The sequence below is a fragment of the Neopsephotus bourkii genome, unplaced genomic scaffold (genome assembly GCF_033783945.1).
Source record: "Neopsephotus bourkii isolate Nb327-2 ecotype Australia unplaced genomic scaffold, CSIRO-AGI_Nbou_v1 NB_845, whole genome shotgun sequence".
NCBI lineage: Eukaryota > Metazoa > Chordata > Aves > Psittaciformes > Psittacidae > Neopsephotus > Neopsephotus bourkii.
Genome location: NW_026901341.1, coordinates 1,477,901 through 1,490,475, shown reverse-complemented (window position 1 = coordinate 1,490,475; position 12,575 = coordinate 1,477,901). Strand labels below are relative to the sequence as shown.

The window sequence follows — 12,575 nt, the reverse complement described above, 5'->3', positions numbered from 1 at the left end:
TCTGATAGCTTCGCAAATTAAATAGCACAGAAGTGTCAACAGGGTCAGAACTTGATGATCTTAAGGTCCTTTCCAACCCTAACTATTCTATGATTCTCTAATATTTAGCTCTGGGATTTCCAGAAAGCCACACTGAGATTGAGAGCAACAGTGGTTTCTGAAGAAACGTCTATCTTTCCATGCTAATACCTGAACTAAAACCATGGCTCAGGGGACACTGATACCAGAAATAATGTCTTTCAGATGCACTCCTTTATGGTTGCAAACTGATACCTGTTGGAGCTGTTCTGCCAGAGTCAATAGGACCTTTCCTGTGCATACCTCCGCAGAACGGGGTTCCGCGCACAGAAATGTTGCTTACTGTGGAAGTTCGGATTGTACACGTCTCCACATTGCTCAAGCTCATGTGAGCCAAAGTTTGCATAACAGCTCTTGAAAAAGTGGGCCTCAAAATGTGAAAGGGAGCCCCCTTTCATGTGAAAGATGAAAGCCACATTGTCTTGGCTGAATTCCAGCATCTATCCTTGTGTGTTCAAGCGGATGATGGAGGTTTTCTTGTGGTAGCTCCTGAACTGGGTGCCCTTTTACAGCCGATAAAGCTCAGTCGATTTGCCTTGATTTTGCTGTGGGCTGAATTGCGTACAAAGGGGTTACAGTAAACTCTTAATTGGTGGCTGCTTGAATGTGTGTGTGAGCCCGTAGTTCACCCATCTGTACCATAAGGGCAAAAAAGGGGTCCCTTCCTTTTTGACCCTTTTGTCTGATGTGGTTTGTTTGCAAGATCTTCCAGGCAGAGATTGTTACCACATGGTTGCACACTGTCTACTGGGATGAGGGACCCTGGTCCCAGTAGTAAATAACAGCCTTCAACAGTTACTCTCACGTGAATAAAATACGACTGGCAGAGTGATCCAAGTCATTTATCAAATAACCCGAGCTCCACCCTTGTACAGCTCCTCCGTATGAATCCTGAGGTTAATTAAAAGAATCTAAAGAATGGTGGGGTGAGGGTGATTTTGGTTGAGAACTGCAGATTGATGTATCCTCACAAGGAACCCGTGCTCTTCCTCGGGGCCGGCGGTTTTGCATGATTGCTGGCCAGGCACCGAAAGACCACAGCTAGGTTTCTAGCTCGCCTGTGCAGGCTATGCCAAACTACAGGTTTAAATATTCATTGCATTCCTTACATGCCAAATCATCTAAGTTGGAAAGCAGAAGCCTAAGATTTTGCAAAGCTGCTTTTGCACATAAAGACCATTAAAAAACAACAACATTGCCAGTAGTAGCGAACTTCATGTTGACTTGGCTAATGCTTTGTGGGGCTAAGTTAGAGCTAACCCACATTAATCCACTTAAATGGAAGGGTGAGCCTGATCCAGTAAAAGCAATAAATCCTCTTTACAGCTGACCATACCTCGGTTGCTCTATAGGAGAACAGGGCTGACTGGCAAACAGTTGACAGGAGGTAACTGGATGGGGCCTGACTTTCGAGTGTGCCACATAATTTAACCCACAGCATCCCCTTTCCCCCTTATGCACAGACCGGTTGTGGGTAGGACCACATCCCAAAGCTCTTGGCACCAGAGGCAGAATGACAGACTGCGGAGTGAGGAAACTCCTTGCCAATACAGAGCTGGAAAGGTTGAAGCAGCTCTCTGTCATCGCAGGGAGTGGGTACCCGGCAGGGTTATTATCCCAGGCAGCTTGAGATGCAGGAAGCAGAGATGGACAAACACCTGACCTGGAGCTGGTGGGGCTCTGCCTTGCCTTGGAGACAGCCTACAGATGTCAGGAGAGAAGGGACAGCTGCTGCTGCCTTGCTACGGATGAGGAACGAACTGAGTTGCTGTTAAACTCCCAGAATCACAACTGAAGCTGAACTGGCTCTGAAGCAAGTGGACCCACACATCTGGGAAGTGGCTGTTACTGTCAGAGAGCAATTTTCTCAAGGCTGACCCAAGGCATGGAACTAACTCCAGACTGGGTGAATATTTGTTTCCTTATTCCTCTGAGAAACTGGGCCTGAATTTAAAAGGCCGTTTAACACTTTGAAGCCACCCACAGTTCTGTCTTTGCCTCCCACACAAGCTCCAAGGAACTGACTCATTCCCACCGTATTTTCAGCTGCGTGTAGATCCTGCTCGCAGCCCAGGAGGATCCCCGTTCAGCCAAGCGAATCAAGCACACATTGTGACTTGAGTTAGTGGGTCTTGAAAGGGTTTTTGCCACGCCGACTAACAGTCGACTGTATCTGAAGACATCTGGCCTGCCTTTTAAAGTAGAGTAGGAACCATATTCTTTAGTTAGCTGTATAATTTATGCCTTGTCTGCTGTTCTCTATTCATGATGCTTCCTTATGTTAAATAGCTGTCTGTGAAAATACGTGACACTGTCATCTGCTGTTAAATGAAAAGAGGTCTGCTCTAGGAGCAGGCATTCACCTCTTCTCTTCCCTTCTCCGTGGCAAACTCATGTTGCTCATGTTCCCATGAGACTCACCTTTGGGTTTTGCAGCGCTTTAGAGAGTGTGAGTGATATGTACAGCTCTCAAGGGTTCATAACTCAGGAAAATCAACGACCCTTTCTGCAAGGGGAGACATAGGGTTCTCCCTCTGTCCCCTGCCAATCTGATCAAGTTCAAATGCTCTTTCCAGTTTGGACTAAAGTCCTGACATCCCTGGATTTCTAGCTCGCTAATTCTTCCACTGCTGAGGAAAACAACTCACTTCTTGCTGACATCATGATGTCCTCCTGTTATGCTGTATCCACTGTGAGTCTTTAAAGCTTCATGCTATGCCTGAACAATTACACCCACGTTTTGGCTGGGAAACAGAGAAAAGTGAAGGCAGTTAGAAGCAGGACATGGGAGCCCTGCTTTCCATTTTCCTGTTCTTCACACTGGGCTCATTACTGCTGTCTTTCCCTCTGGCTGGTAGCAAATCCCCTGCAAATACATGTTGGGGTCACCACTCTGTGCCTTTTCCCTGCTCCTCTGCACACATAACCCGGGTCTGTTTGGGCTCTGGAGCAGTTCTGCATGCTGTGACACCACAGCAGTCTTTACAGATAAACATTTGCAGGTTTTTGAGCATAACCCTGCTCACTGTATTGTTACTGGAAAGAGGGGGAGGAAACATCCTCTGCAATACAAAGGAATTGTCAACAACTCAGAAGAAGGGGAGAAATGTCCAAAGGCATGCTCTGGTTTTGGTTTGTTGCATTTGGTTTCCTTCATGCAACTCACTGGATGTTTGCCCCCCTATGCAAAAAATCTGGGGCAAAGGCCTGGCTCTTGTCTACACTATTAGCTAATGAAGTCAGGAATTTACCTCTGTCACCACCTGGGAATTGAATAATGTAAAACCAAGCTCCTCCATCCTTCTAGCACTGGGCTGAGTTCCATCAGCTTCTGAGGGGCTTTTTGGAGTGCAGAGTCCTGACCTGCTCACAGTGGCTAGTATTAGCTGAGACATGAATAAACAATAAAGGAGATAAAGGAGAGGCTGGCTTGAAAGCAACAGCTGTTTCCTATGGACTCCTGAATAAATTCAGGCTCCTCTTGCTGAGGGGTTGGGCTTTTGTCTTTGTGCAAAGGAACGAACAGCTCTGGGAACTGAATCCTGATATGAGAGCAGAGTGATATTTGTTGGTCACTAAATATAAAGGCTAGCTCAAAATGTTTCAAGAATCAAAAACATCTATTTTAAAATGTCTTTATTTCAGGTAGTTCCAAAACTTTAAGCTGCATTAGCTCACTTCAGCTGTGACTCTAGGAGCAGAATTACAACTCAGACTTGCATCTGTAGATCATATATGGCAAAGAGCAAAGTCCTTGGCCCGAGATAGCCTTTTGCTGACTCCAGATGTGCTCCCCTGCCATAAAACACTTTGGAGGCCTGACGCTACATTACATAAGCCACACAGTGGTTTTAACATTGATTTCGACAGGAGCACCCCTTCTCTGTGTAACTAAGCAAAAGGTTTGGCTTGAGCCTGTTGCTAGAGTGGATTTCTAAAACTGGGCTTGTGGGAATGACTCCATTCGCAAAGCATGAGCCTCTGCTCTGCTCTACCCTCGGGAGTCTCGGAACTTCAGGCATTTACTCCTGATTTCCACCAGTGGAGCAGAGAGAAGAGCTTGGCCTGCAGAGGTGGATTTTCCTGGTACTTCTCTTGTGTAAGCTCATTCCATTTGTGTGGAAATGTAGCATTTTTCTTTTATAGAGAGACACAGCCTTCAGTTATCTCAGCAGTACAGCAAGAGGAAATTCTAACATAACGATCCAGGAACCAGATAAGTGCAATCTGTCTTAATGCAACAATGTCCTTTTCAGTTCCTACCACCAAGTTCCTATATCTGAAAACCCTTTGCAAACTCTATGCACTCAGGTTATCTCTTAATTGCTGAGGGCCTGCCCGCTTTTGTTTGCATGTGTAAAACCTGCAACGAATTTGGATTCCAGATTAGCTGACCCCTATCCTCCCCCTCTGCTGCCCAGCTGCAGATGGGTGGCTGCAAACTGCAGCAGTTTGCTTTCAGCAGCACTGACACCGCAGAGACCTTCCCCACAAAAGCAGAGTTTGGAGATTTTGTGGGGAGCAGAGTTCAAACAAGCCCCATTTTTAATTTTTTCTCCCTTTTTTTGTTGTTTTTTAAGTAGGGGGATAATTTGTTTTAACATACGAATCAGCTCCCCTGGTATATCTGCCTTTGTGATATGAGGCTGCAGTGGGAACTGGGGGCAGCTGGGGCCAGTGGGCTGTGCTGTGGGCAGGACAGCCATGGCTACAATGACTTTGTGGCTCTCTATGCTTTGCAGGCTACTTGGCTGCTAGCAAACTGGCCACTTCGGGAGAACAGACTGTAGTAGCTCCATTTCTTTGGTGAGTCTAGTATTGAATGGTGAAATGGATCTGTGATTATATTAGCTACATCCAAGCTGCCTGTATGTTCCTTCCTTTTGGGGGGGAAGGGGGAGTAAAATCCCTGGAAAAGTAAAACCTAAGGATGGTCAAGTCTTAAAAATTCTGTTATTTGTATATTTGAAATGAGTAATACCCTGCCTTAGAACAAACCTAACTTACTGAAATCTGAACCTGCTAAATTTCTAATGCTGTTTTAGAAGAGGGCATCTTTGTTTTAAAGTTTAATATTAGTTAGAGCTCGAATAGATCCCTTCAGCATTTCCTTTTTTTCTTTCTCCTTTCTATTTTTCACCAAGTCTTGCCCATTTTGACTGCTTTCCTGAGGCTCTTTTTTGTTTATCCTACACAATTTCCTTCCTTCCTTCAAGTCCAGACCCCTTTGCTCCCCTGGGGCTTCCTATGATAGCTAGGCGCTAATCATGTACTTCTGCCCCAGAAGCACAGATAGAGGCTTCCTCCCCCCTGCTTCCAGTCAAAGGAGGATGTAAGGCATAATGGTAATCTTAAACAACACTGCTATTCATTGTTTGGGAGATCTGGGAAATATCCTTGAATTCAGCTTGCTAAATTAGCTGCTTCTTGAGTAACCCACAGCTGCTGCGTATCTGTCCCATTACATTCTACAAAAATGCAGCAGTTCTCATTACATATGATATTCTCTCAACATATGGACCTTCCATTAGTTTATGTCTCTGTGTAGCTCTGTTGCCATGAATGTATACACAGAAACATTTTCTTTTGTACTTAAATTAAAAAAGAAGAAAAACCAAACCAACAGTTCTTGAGAATAGATTAAAGACAGGCATTTGCAATTATTCAGATGGAGCAAAGATGTTGGAGCGCCCCAGAATACAGAATCCTCCTCTGTCAGGAGCCAATACTTAGATTAAAATGTTGCTTCTGGCAGTAAAAGTGTAACTACTAGTGGTTTTCAGGCTTCACCCAGCCTGTTGTGCACATGAGTATCTCCCCTGAAGTTGGCAGGCATCGTTTTGTGCATTCAGATATTGGAAGTCAAATGGACTGTCAGTGTAAGGTGATGCTTAACCATCTATCTGAGGCTCCTAAGCAGGCAGAGACCTGGGTTTTGGATTTGGTCTTGTGTTTTTGCTCCTTCACAGTGATTCACAGAGGAATTTGGTTTGAAAGAAAATGGATTCCTGGTGTTAGTGGATTTACACTGCCTACCCTTTTAATAACTTCTCCACATGAGCAGGGAACATGAGCAAACCTTGGGGAGAAAGGTTTCTGCCTCTCTTCCCTCTTGTGCACTTTTGTAGGCTTTGCCCCTCTAAGTGAAGCTGTGTCCTTGAGGAAAACCGAAACTTCCATCTTTCCTGTGCTCCTTGTGAAATAGCTGGTTCCAGCAGAGTGCAATCCTTGGTGCGTCAAGTACTTTAAATAAAAATGCAATGCTACAACAAGCGCACATTTTCCTTGGAGAACTTTGAGCGCCATTCAACACCTCTCTTATCCCATCCAGGGCTTATTTCATGGACTTCAAAAGGAGTTTGGCCAGGGGCGAACACAGGCTCTACTCCACACACTGGGAAACGCACTACACGTTTGCACACTGACTATTGTAACCTTGCACAAAATGAGGGGGGACAGGCTGTGTCCTCTGAAAGGCAGCCCTGGACTGTGCTTGACCGCACAGTCACCAGCAAGGGCTAGAAAATATCTCTGTGACAGTGGTCTTGACTGTGACTGTGGTTAGTAGCTTGTGGTATCCACCTCATTGTCTTCTTTCCTTCCTTCCAAGTACCCCGATCCTCTTTCTTTGTTTTCCTTTTTCCCTCTCCCATTCTGCTTGGTTTTCTTTTCCCGAGTTAAATTTTCCTTACTCCATTTCTGTCTTGCTGGAAGTTTGGAGCAACTACATCTCTGTCACTCTTTGGGACGTTGCCATGCTTAATCCTGCCTGGTTCAGGGATGTGATTTTGAGGTTTCTGATTAACCACATTCAATTAAAAATATGTAATTCTGTTTTACACCTCTTTCCTCCTTTTATAACTAAACTGCAATCAAGCCCCCCCACCTAACTACAGATACAGCCTTCTTTACACCTGTATCTAAGCAATGTACTTAGTGCTCCTGTGCTGCAGGAGGGGAGGACCATCTCCCATAGGAGCTACAGAGCAGTTGCAGGCCTGAAACTGTGCAAGGATGTGGCTTTAGTGCAGGCTGGAGGAGCTGCCAGTGCTAGGGGCTGTCATGTACTCCATTTCATGCTGGTGCATGAATCCCAGCATGTGCAGGGGATCCCCAGGAGCTGGTCAGCTGTGTGCAAGGAGCTGACAAAACCTGGCAAGTAGGAGAGGCTGAGGACACTGATGTGACCCCACAAAGCCATTCACGTGCTGAGTCCTGTGTTAGAAGACGTCTCCTCCTCATCAGGATGCACAGGGAGGAACTCTCTGCAAGAGAGGCCCTTCTTATGAAACAGAGGAAGAAGATTTGGGTTTCCCTTTAGTGGCCTCTAAATCATTTGTCCAGAGCACAGAACTGTCTCTTCCTGGAGGTATTTAGTCCCATTCCTTTAGAAGTCATCTATGATTGTGTTAGTATTTGTGCATAAATGAATATTAATGGTGAATGTGGTCTGACTACTGGGCCCATTTCCTCCCACAGCTGTTTTTGTGCGAGGCCTGATCCAAAAACATCTTGCACACACATCTTCCAGCCTGGCTCCGCAGGCGAGCTTGATGGAGAATGCTTTGCTGGTGAAGCCTGTTGTGGTTTAGGCATAGACACAGCACATAGCTGTTCGGTGCTGTCAGGGTCTCAGCAGATCTGCGTTCGCCTCGCAGCAGACATTTAGGTACCCAGGGAACTTGTGTTTTAACTGGAAAAAAGCTCATGTGCCAAAGGCCTCCCGTTGCAACGGGAAGTTGCAGCTGAGCAGAGGTTTTGGAGGGGCTGAACACTGGAGTTCACTGCTCCAGATGGCAGGGAAGGCCCACCCACAGCTTAGGTGGTGTTTAGGCCTCCAGATTTCAACCTGAGCACCAGCACCTCAAATCAAGTATTGAAACACGTGCATTATAGCACTTCGATTTGATTTGGATGTGGTTCTGTGCATTTCTTACATGTATCTTTTTGTGGATTTATCCCAAAGAGATTGCTGGGACTGAGCCTGGGACTCTTGCAGGAACAGCCAGCCTCAGAGATGACAGGTTCTGAGAACAAATACTTCCAACACCCTATTTTTTAATCATTAGATGAGCATATCCTTCACGGATTTCAATGTATTTAAGCAGGGAAAGGGATTCATTGTCTGACTCACATGTCTGAACAAATTGCTACTTGTATACTTTTTGATGCAAACCCCTCACAACTGCTTGTAAACAATGTGCAAGGGGGGGGTGTGCTCAGAAACTCTTGAGCAAGTCTTTCTGGACCTGAATAGCCTGTTTGCACACAATGCGCATGCTGACCGCTTCTATTGAGAAGGGGCATGACCCAGGGTATGGCAGGCAGCTAAAAGGGTCCCATCCCCTGAAATTAGTCACAAACAGTTTGCCCTGTTCTTGGTTTTAATCACATGATCCAATTAGAACTTAATCCCATCCATACGAAATAAACGTTCCCACCTTTGGTCTTTTTCTTGGTGTAGAAAGCTGCTCACAGCCCTGTGCCTGGCAATTAGTCTGCGTGTTGTGTTCCCGGTGCAGAAGGGAAAGGGGCAAGGAAGAAGGATGGTTACTGAAACACACAACCTGAAACCCCTTCTTTCAGCCCAAAGTGGGAGCGGAGCAGCCCGTAGAGGTGCTGTCACGGATCCAAGCAGGCTGGGGTTAAACGGTTTCCTCAGCTTTTCTTCCTAAATCAATTTGAATATTCTTGGCAAGCTCTGTTACTATGCATGGTGGGCAGCTGTGATTCAAGCAGGGAGTTTTTCCCCCCCTTTCTACTGTCCCAGTCTTCCTGTCTTGTGCAGATGTGATCCTTTCCCTCTGTCTGCCTAACAGCTAATTATTTTACCAGACGAGCCAATAGTCTGAAGAAAACAGACCATGCATATTCTTGAAAGCAACAACTGTGTTACAATGTCAGGGGGGGATGGGGAATTAAAAGAAGAGAGAAAAAGAAGTCACTTCCTTCTGACCCACTCCACTCCATAGGAAAACCTCCAGAAATAGCAAGCGTTCTGATTTACAAGGAACCAACCTACCTCCCAAGTTAGTACCCCCCCTTTAGCAGCAAGAAACTTGCACCATGTATTTGGGAAAAGTGGGGAAAAGCCAGCTCGAATATAAAGGACATCCAGCTAACAGCTCTGTAATCAACAGCAACCCAAAAACGTACACACCCCCCTGTTACTGCAGGACTGTGGACAAGAGTGCACCAGCTGCTCCCCGAAACTGCCTGGGTGTCGCTGCCTCTGCTGAAATCTCATTCCCAGTCACAGTGATGCCTTTCCGATTAAAACCATCAGTCCCTGGGTCTGGAAAGGGCATGAATCCTGCTTTCTGTGTTTGGTGGTTCTGTTTGAGGGGGCTTTTCTGGTGGGATGGATCTCTGAGCTTTGCAGCCTGCTCCAAAGCCAACAGCTCTAAGCCACTGCCTGCCATGCCCCAGGTGTGAGCTGTGAGCTACCAGCGAGCACCACAACTGTGTAATTGTGTTTTATAGCCTACAGGCTCTGTTTTGAGAATGCCTCCAGGATTGGGTTTCATAGGCAGAACAGGAACACTTCATTTCCAAACCCCACAGAAGCTCAGCACAGTTGCTTGCTGGAACACCACTGTGACACAAGAAGCGTGCTGTCCTGCTGATACCCACTGAGCCACACTTAATGCCAGCCTTCATCCCACAGCAGTGGAGAAGAGCAGGTCAGGGGGGTTTGCTCTGCTCTGAAAAGACTGGTACATGCCTTGTGTTTGAGGGGCCCTGGTGTTTTTGTAAGTGGGACAATAGCATACTAATGCTGGGAGGCAGGAGGAAAGACTGCCTCGGGGTGAGGTAGAAACGGCCTGGTACATTTTGGAAAGTTGTATTAGAGCCTAGGGTACTAATCATTGGTGGATTCAACACTTAGAATGAGAGTTTTACAGAGGTCTGCTCCTGCTGGTGCAGAAGCTGCAGGGCCTTTAATCACACAGAGAAATGCCTCTGCTTTCTTCTAACAGGCAGTGCTTTCCCTAGGAGGTAGCAGCATGCCCCAACATGGGTAAACCCAAGTGCTCCAAATATATTCTATTCATTATTCTGCACAAGCAAACCCTTGAATATAAAAGGTGACCCATGCTGCTCTGAAGGCCAGCATCAGCTGCCTACAGGCATAACCTGTGCCAGTGAATCCTCCTTCATTTTCAGTTGCAGCTCAAAAGTTGAGTTGCTTTCAAGCAACTAAAAACCCTAAAATCAAGCTACTCTCCTAAAAGCCTCTACAACCCACTACAGAATTCAGAGCATCCATCAGGATGGGGAGAGCCCTGTCCCTCCTGGACTGCCTCACTCACCTTTCAAGGAACACGTGACTTCGCTGACAGTACTGGAACAAGAGCCAAAAGGATGAATGTGCCTCATTCCTGTGTTGCCATTTTAAGCCCGGATAACCATTTCATTAGTTGTTCACCCTCCGGGGCTGTGAATTCTTGTATAATTAGATAATGAGCAATTATCATCACAGTGTTTTGTTCTCACGTGGTGCTAGATGTGGATTCCAGCATTGTCCACGTTTCAAAGGCTCATGTTCAGGTTATTACCCAGTAATGCACTAGCACCCCCCCCAACAATCTTAGAGGGAACAAGCTACCCGTATTACAGGTGCTAACACAAATCCCATCTGATCTTACTTAACTTGCCCATGGTAGTTTTGAAGTAGTGTGGATATTCACTACAATGGGAAAGCCCTAAAATATTCCAAGGAGATTATGTGGTTGAGTGCTTCCCGAAATACTGCTTTTCATGTCCTTAATGCCACCCTTGCCTTCCCTGCTTTGGCAGGGAAAGCCAACATCAGGGTTACATGGAGCGGTTTAGAACAGAAAGTTACTGAACAACATAAAGGTTTAGATTTGGAGCAGCCCCCAGAAAGGCTCCTGTGCTAAGAAAAGCGCCTGATGCAAGTCAGGACTTACAGGATGTACTTGTGTTGAGGTCAGCAACTGGCAATTAATTACTTTGTTAAAATACCTGGAGAGGTTTAAAATGGGCACATGGTGAGAACATGCGTGCAAGAGGAGGATCTTGAAACCACTTCAGCTTTAGGGCAAACAAAAACCAGATGGGAGATGGGCGCGGTGATGAAAAGGTGTAGGCAAGGGGCCCATATCTGTCATTATTCCTCCAGCTACGATTTAATTACCATTCCTAGGCTTTGGGGAACAGAGATTTAGAGAAAAAAAAAAAGACATATGGGAAGGAACATAAGTTCTGCGGTTGGAAGATGCCCCTTAGCATCATCCCAAGCCTCTGCTAAGACTTTTAATATGCTTTACTCATCACCCAGAATAGAAACTGTTTCCCTGATCTCCCATGTTAAGGAATTGCTTCCAAAGGATGAGGGGAAGAGAATTTAATAAAACATAAATTGAGAAGCAAATCTCCCCTCCATGAACTTCTCCTTTGAGCTGCACCAGAGCAGAACTCAGCACAAGGCAGGCAAGAAGTCCTTCTCCAGCTGTGAGGGCAATAAGCAGATGTGCACTGCACTCTTGTTCTCTGCAGTTGTTAGTTGGGACAATAGCCTGCAACAGGGGGTTACAGAAAGGTAAGCTGTGTACCTGGGGGATGTTAGTTAAAGCTGATCTTAATGCTGTAATGCAGGGAAGGTAAGAGGCAAAATTAGCAGCCTACTCTGAATGAAGCATTTCTTTTCTTGAGGCCTATACAAGTGGCAGTGACTGATACTACAGGACAGCAAAGCAGCCCATTATAGAAGAACAGGTATCACATGGCAGGGCACAAATAAAGCAAAATTCTAGTGTAGATTTTAATACTTGCAAAAAAGGTCCAAACCATTTTTTTCCTAACGCAGCTCTTGCTGGAACACAGGAAGAGATATATTTGGATTAAAAAAACCCCAACCAACCAACCCAACAACAAAACCAACCCCAAACCAACAACAGGCCCCCCAAAACTTGATTTTTCACAGTATTGAAACAGCAAATGAAGCTTGTTTGTGGAAAATAGATGAAGTGCCCGCAGGGAGGAATTCACTATTGAAAAAGTTGACTAGCAAACGTCAACTGAGCTGTTTATTCCTTTCCACACAAAAGCCATGTCAGCCAAAGCAAAGGGAGGAGTGGGGAATATGAATTAATACTGAGCAGTGGTAAAGTCCCATTTATTTATTTACTTTCCCCCAGAATGCACAGTGATGGAATAAACATTTTAGGTTTGGGCTTACATTTGTTTGCTGTCTACCTGTACCTAAGATGACGTGCTTGATTTAGCCACCGAGACAATGCACCCAGAGCCAAACTGCACATACTGATTTCACTCCAAGAACACCAAACCCATTATCCTACTGGGGCCACGATGCCTGGAGAACATACATACAGAACAGCACAAAAAATGACTTGGGGTGAAGAGGCTGGTTGAGCTTGTTTCAAAGCCAGATAAATGAATCATGTTGAATGGGCCAGCCACTGATCCACACAAGTTGAGAATTACATTTCAGGTGCAAGAGCTGCTTCAAA

General features: G+C 45.6%; 1 long non-coding RNA gene across 1 annotated transcript in view; it reads left to right on the top strand.

Annotated features, from left to right (window-relative positions):
* LOC133213756 (uncharacterized) overlaps positions 1–12,575 on the top strand; it is a 532,499-nt gene that overhangs the window by 368,818 nt on the left and 151,106 nt on the right. The gene's annotated exons all lie outside the window — the stretch shown is intronic.